We start from the raw sequence: 8,513 nt of genomic DNA, 5'->3' as shown, positions 1-8,513 counted from the left end.
GGAATGGTAATAGGTTGTAATAGTCTTTTGTCTAAAGAGCTTGTGAACATATATGTATTTTAGCACACAGCATTGCCCTTCTCTGTTTGTCTCTGTCTCTGTTTCTCTCTCTGTCTCACTGTTTCTGTGTCTCTCTGTCCTTCTCTGTCTCTTTGCCCTGTCTCTCTGTCTCACCATCGTGTTTTCTTCTCTGTGTCTCTTTCTATCTCTCACACTCTTTCTCTACCCACTCCCATCCCATCTTCCATACACTACATCATACATGGGTTTGCCTCCTGCTAGTCTCTCTGCCTTTAACCTCTGAGCCTATTCATGAATGTTCCCTTGGTTTCAGTGTGGGATCTTCGGGAAAGAAGGTATGTAGCAAGGGACTTGAACTCATTTGTTCAGCTGGGAAAAGGGGGATTTTATTTCACTTGCATTCATCTTCTGTCTTTTTTCATTGTCCAAGCGATAAAACAGATAATGGAGAACTCTGATGATGATATAACCTTGGTAAAATGGGCCAGACAACTTCGCCTGCTCCTTTTTTTAGGGCTTTAGCCAGAGAGGCAAATGAGTACCTGCATTTCACAAGTGCTCTAGTCAAGGTATCTGGGATAGCAGGTTATGCTTGGCTCCTAGCACAGGAGCCAAGCAAGCACTGACTCAGCAGGTCCCGTCAGCCATGGCAAGCACTGACTCAGCAGGTTCGGTCAGCCCTGGCAAGCACTGACTCAGCAGGTTCGGTCAGCCGTGGGCACTCCCGGGGATTCTCTATCCATGTTGGGCAGTTGATGGAGAATTCGTGATCCTAGACAAACACCTTTACATCCTGAAAGTAGATTTTTAAAATTTCCTTATTATATCTCCTTCTTGATAAATCTCTTCCCAAGGCCTTGTCTCCTGATTCCTGGACAAGCAATTACTTGTTATAATTGTTAATAAAATAATGAATATTAATGTGACCTGAAAATCTTAATTAAGAGACTGTGCAAAAACTGAATTTATGTTATTGAATCAGATCAATATTTTCAGAAACAAATTTCTATAGAAATCAAAAAGTTTCAAATACTTGTACTAAATGGGAGAATTTTCAACTAAAATTGTAAAAATAGTTTTCTTTTTGCTTGTTAGATGAATCATTCTGTAATTACTTATAATTATATTAACATGAGTATCATTTTATTGGTTCAGTGGCTCATTTTAACCTCATATTCAATGAAAAATAATAGGCACCATTATACTTTATATAATAAATGGTCTTTATTCAGCCAACATTTATTAAATGGTCACAGGACTCCATGGAGAGACTTCTTTTTTCTAGTTTCTTTCTTCATCCCCTGGATATTTTAAATCATCTGTTGTGGTTGGTGATATTAATGGATGTAGATAGAACTGAAGTTAGCAGTTCTTAATAATATGGGTACATGATTTACTTTCCATGGCTGTTAAGAAACACTCCATATTCCTTGATTTAAATCTATCAGAAAGATCTTCATGGAACTGGAACTAAATGTCCCCTTTAGATTACGTACTGAGAAGCACGAGCCAGTTTCCTGGAGATGCAAGAAAGCCAGAGCAGGACATTAAGAGGAGGAAGGACAGGAGCCCAGCAGATTTATCTCATGGTGCTGATGTCATAAAGAAGGAGTGTCTTTTTATTTTATAAGCCTCTTCAAATTCTAATGTGTGCTTAACCGTTAGCTTTTAGATTGGAAATTTGTTATGACTAAGCTGCTCAACATCTTATGATTAAATAAATGAGAGATCCGCTAGAAAGATTGTAATTATGTGATAAAGGCAGGTATGTTGCATCTGGATTAAAAAAAATCCGTTAACCAAATCCCCAATTCCCTAGTGGATAGTTAACTGAGATGTCACTGACCTGAAAGAGTGCCTATAACACTGAAAAGAGATGACTTTCAATGTCATTTAGATAGATAGGTTCAGATGGGTACATAGAGAAAAAAATATGAGTTTTTAAAGTTGGTAAATTTGAAAGTATTAAAACTGATATTGACTTCATTTGCTAATCACATTACTGCCCATTAAATTATGAAGCAATAGCCCTTAACAGCAAAAGCGCACTTCCCTGAAGTCATTATATTAGTAACAATGCTTCTATCAGCAACTTCTCAAATGTGTCCACAGTCTCCATGGCTTCCATTGTTTCTCACTTTTTAGAGTATTGACCCTGCAGTTAATATTTTAACCTTTATTGCTTTTGCCACACTTTTTGATCATGTACTTTATTACATTTATCGTATTAGTTTCAGATTTTCCTTGAAGGTCATAACATTTTAACATGGAGATGGACTCTGAAATCTTTCTTTCAGTATCTTTTTCTACTTTAATTAATGTACAGTTTAAAAGTGGAGTAAAACAATATCAGTAGTTGATCTAAAATGTACAGCATACCAATATTATTCAGTTCAAGGAGCCACTTAGCAGTACACAGAATTTTTTTTATTAACATTTATCGGTGCTACAAAATGCGTTAGTTCCATCATTTACTTAAAACATTTATTATATATATGTCATATGTAATATAAATTCAGTTTATATATTCATTATATATTATATATATATATATATATATATATATATATGCTCATGATTTTGACTTTTTCACTCTATTGGACTCCTGGGTTAATTTTAGTTGGGATCCTGGAAAAGATAACCAGTTGCTGATGTTGAAAACATTATCATTTATTATAATCTCATAAAACTCTTAGGTTTTCTGTAACATACCAACAAAGGACTCTATATTCAGTATCAAAATATTGCCCTTTGTTACCTCTACATATGATTATTGATTTTACCCACTTACATAATCTATATATTGTATCTGACCAAAGGCCATAGACCAAAGAGAAATAATAATCTATGAACTGAAGATCAACATTTATCTAAAACATGGAATATTTTTTAGTTTGCTTGCTTTTTGTTTTTATACTGACTATAACTTTCAAAGAAAAATAAAATAGATGTGGTTCTCTTTAGAAACAATATGCCCACAAGCACAAAAAGTTTAAAAGACAAATACATAAATATTCATATTGTATACAGGTGTTTAGATATTTAGTATATAATTTTTAGAATTTTTCTACATTCCTGCATTATTAACCTTTTTCATATTTTGATTATGATATACATATTTTAGATATGATAAATTTTGCAGCTCATTAAAAATGTATGGCTTATTCTAAGTGGTTGAATAAAATGCTTCCAGGTCATTTATACTTGATTATTTATAATAATTGTGCTGTGCCTTTAAACTATGGTAACTGTTAATTGTAGTTACTATAGCAAATATGAGATAGGGATAATTGAATTTCAGTTAGAATAGTGGCAAGGTTGAAAAAGAATATTTCCTCTTCTGAAAGAGAATACAGCTATTGATGCTAGCAGCTCATCACATTTCGTCAGTCAACATTTATTAAGTAACTAGCATGGATTTTGTTTTTAATTCTCTTTATGTGGTGAATCAAATGTATTGATTTGCATATGTTGAACCAACCTTGCATCCCAGTAATTAAGCCTAATTGATAGTGGTGAATTAACTTTTGATGTGCTGTTAGATTCAGTTTGCTAGTGTTTTGTCGAGGATGTTTCTGTCTATATTCATCAAAGATAATCACCTACAGTTTTCTTTTTACATTGTATCTTTATCAGGTTTTGGTATCAGGATAATCCTGGCTTTGTAGAATGAGTTAGGGAGGGGTCTCTCTACTTCCGTTTTTTTGGAACCATTTCAGTAGCCTTGATACTAACTCTTCTTTGAGTTATGCCTGATAGAATTTGGCTATTAATCCATCTGCTCCAGGGCTTTCTAGTTAGTAGGTTTTTCATTACTTACACAATTTCAGAACTCAACATTTATCTAGGGAGGTTTTGTGTTTTCAGGAATTTATCCATTTTCTCTAGATTTTCTAGTGTACATGCATAAAGGTGTTCATAACAGTCTCTGAGGATCCTTGTTATTTTTGTGGGATTGGTTGTGATTTTCGTCATCGTCATTTCTGATTGTGCTTATTTGGATCTTCTCTCTTTTTTGTTTATTAATCTAACTATCATTTGTTCATCCCTTCAAAAATCAACTTTTGTATGGATTTTTGATGTCAATTTTACTCAGTTCTGCTCTGGTTTTTGTTTTTTCTTGTTTTCTTTTTTTAGTTTTTTTTCTTTTCTTCTGCTATCTTTGGAGATGGTTTTTCTTTTCTTTTTTTTTTTTTTTTTTGAGATGGAGTTTCACTCTTGTTACCCAGGCTGGAGTGCAATGGCGCGATCTCGGCTCACTGCAACCTCTGCCTCCTGGGTTCAGGCAATTCTCCTGCCTCAGCATCCTGAGTAGCTGGGACTACAGGCTTGCGCCACCATGCCCAGCTAATGTTTTGTAGTTTTAGTAGTGACGGGGTTTCACCTTGTTGACCAGGATGGTCTCGATCTCTTGACCTCGTGATCCACCCACCTTGGCCTCCCAAAGTGCTGGGATTACAGGTGTGAGCCACCGCGCCAGGCCTGGAGATGATTTTTCTTATTTTTCTATTTCCTTTTGTGTAATGTTAGGGTTTTTTTTTTTTTTTTTTTGACAAGAGTCTTTCTCTGTTGCACAGGGTGGAGCTCAGTGACGTGATCTTGTCTCACTGCAACCTCCACCTCCTGTGTTCAAGTGATTCTCCTGCCTCAGCCTCCCAAGCAGCTGGGATTACAGGTATGCACCACCACACCTGGCTAATTTTTGTATTTTCAGTAGAGATGGGATTTCACCATGTTGGCCAGGCTGGTCTGAAACTCCTGACCTCAAGTGATCTCCTATCACATACAAAGTGCTGGGATTACAGGCAAGAGCCACTGTGCTCTGCCAGATTTTTAATTTGAGATCTTTCTAACATTTTGAAGTAGGTGTTTAGCAGTATAAACTTTCCTCTAAACACTGCTTTTGCTGCATCCCAGAGTTTTTTGGGGAGTTGTGTATTTGCTTTCATTTATCTCGATGAGTTCTTTTATTTTTGCTTCAGTTTTGTTGTTTACCCAAAAGTAATTCAGGAGAAAATTGTTTAATTTCCATGTAATTTGTGTGGTTTTGAGCTATCTTTCTGGCCTTCATTTTTATTTTTATTCCATTGTCTGAGAGTTTGGTTGGTATGAATTCCATTTTAAAAAATTTATTAAGACATACTTTATGGCTGAACATATGGCTGATCTTGGAGTGTGTTCTATGTGCAGATGAGAAAAATGTATCTTCTGTGGTTGATGGTCGGAGTGTTCTATAGATGTCTATTAAGTCCAATTGGTCACATGTCGAATTTAAGCCCAGAATTTCTATGTTGCTTTTCTGCCTTGATGATCTGTCTAATGCTGTCAGTGGGGTATTGAACTCCCTATTATTGTGTGGCTAAGTGTTCTTGTAGGTCTAGAAATAACTTGTTTTATTCATCTGGGAGCCCCAATGTTGGGTGCATACATATTTGGGATAGTTAAGTCTTTTTGTTGAATTGAACACTTTGTCATTATGTAATGTCATTATTTATTCTATTTTACTGTTGTGGGTTTAAGGTTTATTTTATCTAAATAAGAGTAGTGATTCCCCCTACTTTTTTTTTTTTTTTTTTCCATTTGTGTGATAGTTCTTTCTCAAACCCTTTACTTTCAGCTTGTGGGTGTCATTGTATTTGAGATAAGCTCCTGCAGACACGAGATGGATTGGCCTTGATTTTTTAATCCATCTTGGAACTTTGTGCCTTTTGAGTGGGGTGTTTAGATTATATGAATTCAAGGTTAACATTGATATTTGAGGTTTTGATCCTATCATGAAGTCGTCAGTTGGTTGCTCTGTTTCTATTGTGTGATTACCTTGTAAGGTCTTTGGGATACGTACTTAAGTTTGCTTCTCTAGTAGCAAGTATTGTTCTTCCATTTCCATGTTTAGAACTACCTTAAGGATCGCTTATAAGGCTGGTATAGTGGTAACACATTCCCTTAGTGCTTGCTTGTCTGGCAAAGATTTATTTCTTCTTTGCTTTTGAAGCTCAGTTTGGTGGGATATGAAATTCTTGGTTGGAGTTTCTTTCCTTTAAGAATAACAAAAATAGCCCCTCAGTCTTTTGTGACTTGTAAGGTTTCTGCTGAGAAGTCTGCTTGTAGCCTGATGGGGGTTCTCTTTGCAAGGAATATGACCTAGCTGCCTTTAGGATTCTTTTCTTTAGCATTGACCTTGGGCAGTCTGATGACCATATGCCTGAGTGATATTCATTTTGTATAGTGTCCTATAGGCATTCCCTGGATTTCTTTTACTTGGATGTCTACTTCTCCAACGAGATTGGGGAAATACTAAATTATTGCCTCAAATATATTTTCCAGGTTTACTTTTTCTACTCTCTCAAGAATGTCAATAATTCATAGGTTTGGTTGCTTTACACAATCCCATGTTTCTCAAATACTTTGTTTGTTTTAAAAAATTACTGTTTTAAAAACTTTTGTCTGACTGGGTTAGTTCAAAAGATATCTTTACATTCTGAAATTCTTTCTTCTGCTTGTTCTGATCTATTGATAAATCTTGTAATCGTATTTTTTGTTTGTGAGTTTTTTGATTCTTGAAGCTCTGATTAATTACTTCTTGAGATGCTTTTTTTCCCTCCTTTATTTCCTGGATTGATTTAGAAGTTTCTTTGCATTGTTTTTCAGGTTTGTCTCAGATCTCATTGAGCTTGAATATGCAGAGTGATTCAGATTTTTGTATCATTCTTGTGCAGAGGCCATGCTAATCTTCTCTGCATCACTCCAGCTTTAGTAAATGTGCTGCTGAAGCAAGGATGTTACCTGATCTTTAATTCCTGCCATTAAAGTCACTCCTATGGATTGGACAAAGCTGACAAGGTCTATCCTCAGGGAGCCAACATTAAAATATGCATTAGTGAGAAGAGGATATAGAGACTAAAAACTAAATACAATTTTGCATAGATTATTGTAATGTGTCGGTATTTAATTAATCCTGGCATCACTTCTGTTTTTAATACTTAAAAGAGTGTCTGAAATATTCTAAGAGTTCAATAAATACCTTTCATTGAATGAGAACACAGAGGATGCCAAAGGGATGGTTCAAGGACTGGCAAAAACAAAAACAAAAAACCAAAACAAACAAAACCCACTATATTTCTTTTCTCCATTTTGGACAAAATTCCCATCTGCAACACGCATCTCAAGTTAGACCCCTGGGCAAATTCAGTTGATTTCGAATTGAGATTTGTTTCTCCCCATTGTAATTAATTTCAAGGTCTAAGGAACATAAAACGTTCTCCATTCAGACTCCATTTCCTATCATATTTCCTTCTTTCTGTTTGTTTCTCTAGAACGCCTTGCTCTCTCCATACAGCTCCTCAATTCTAAATATTAGTTTTCTCACTTTGGAAGGATGCTAAGTCAACACTAAACGTCTGCTTTATCTATGACGTACATTTGTCAAAGTTGATCTACCACAGAGGGTTGCTGTGAGGAGCAAATTACAATGCAGAGTAAATACATTTAACAGTATCTGGTTAAAAATGCTGGACATATGGCTATTACGTATATTTCAAGATCCTGTTCAAGCATAACCTATTTTGTGAGTGTCTCCGGTTCCTTTCTCTTCTCTATGACAATACTGCTTTCTGAACACAGCTTTCACCTTTCTTAAAACGTTGCGTTTTTATTGATCCTTCTCTGTACTTCCTATTGTAAAATCCTTCAAGTCAGGGGCTGCAGCAATCACATTACCCGATGTAAATTCATTATTCATAGAATTTTTAATATGAATAAGGTTAGGAAAATGTTGAGGATCTAAAGGCAACAGAGATATCTGGGATATCCCACTAAGCAAAGAAAGGCATGAACATTTTTAGGGTCAATATTGAAAAGCATTGGATTCTAAAACCAGCAGAGAAACCCAAAAGCAAAATTTGTCATTTTGGGTTTGCCCAGGGTCAGCCTTCCCATTAAACATATCTGTTATCAGCTAAAAAGTATGACAATTCACTGGTTATCTAAGAGTTTAGATATCCTGAACACTTCAGCTTACCATCTGGTGTTAGTGCAGTGAATGAAAAAATTGCAACCTAACAGTCCCCTAACCAGACCATGAGCATGTTGATGTCATTCTGTTTAGTCTTTGCTTCCTTTTTGTTCCTTTAGGCAATTAAACATGTTATGTATCATGACACAAAATTATTCTCTAGATCAAAAGGGTTTTTTGATGTTTCAGAGTCTCATTTCTCTCTTTAGATGATTTAATAATGTTTTATATATAAAGTAGGGCTTGCAAGGAGGTGGGGGGAAGGAGAAGTGACACCCCTGTCTCGGACACACTAGTTGCTAATGCTAATGCTACTTCTTCAGAAAACATGAGTTAGAAATTCCCAGCCTTTCATCGGGGATGAAAATCTCATCATTCCAAAGGAGAGTATAAGAATGTTTTATAAAAAATAAAATTTAATTCCTTCAGTTCCAATAAAAGTTGAGAAGGGTTCAAGGGTTATAACTTTGTATCACCTGAT

At 35.5% G+C, this 8,513-nt stretch overlaps 1 non-coding gene across 1 annotated transcript; it reads right to left on the bottom strand.

Annotated features, from left to right (window-relative positions):
• Nucleotides 1-6,692: 6,692 nt before the first annotated feature.
• On the bottom strand, nt 6,693-6,795 carry LOC118147024 (U6 spliceosomal RNA). The gene has a single exon (XR_004733206.1). It is a non-coding gene; the product is annotated as a U6 spliceosomal RNA (small nuclear RNA).
• Between the last annotated feature and the right edge of the window lie 1,718 nt (nt 6,796-8,513).

This window comes from Callithrix jacchus, chromosome 13 (assembly GCF_049354715.1).
Source record: "Callithrix jacchus isolate 240 chromosome 13, calJac240_pri, whole genome shotgun sequence".
NCBI lineage: Eukaryota > Metazoa > Chordata > Mammalia > Primates > Cebidae > Callithrix > Callithrix jacchus.
The sequence above is the reverse complement of the archived record's forward strand: the minus strand, read 5'-3'. Positions and strand labels throughout refer to the sequence as shown.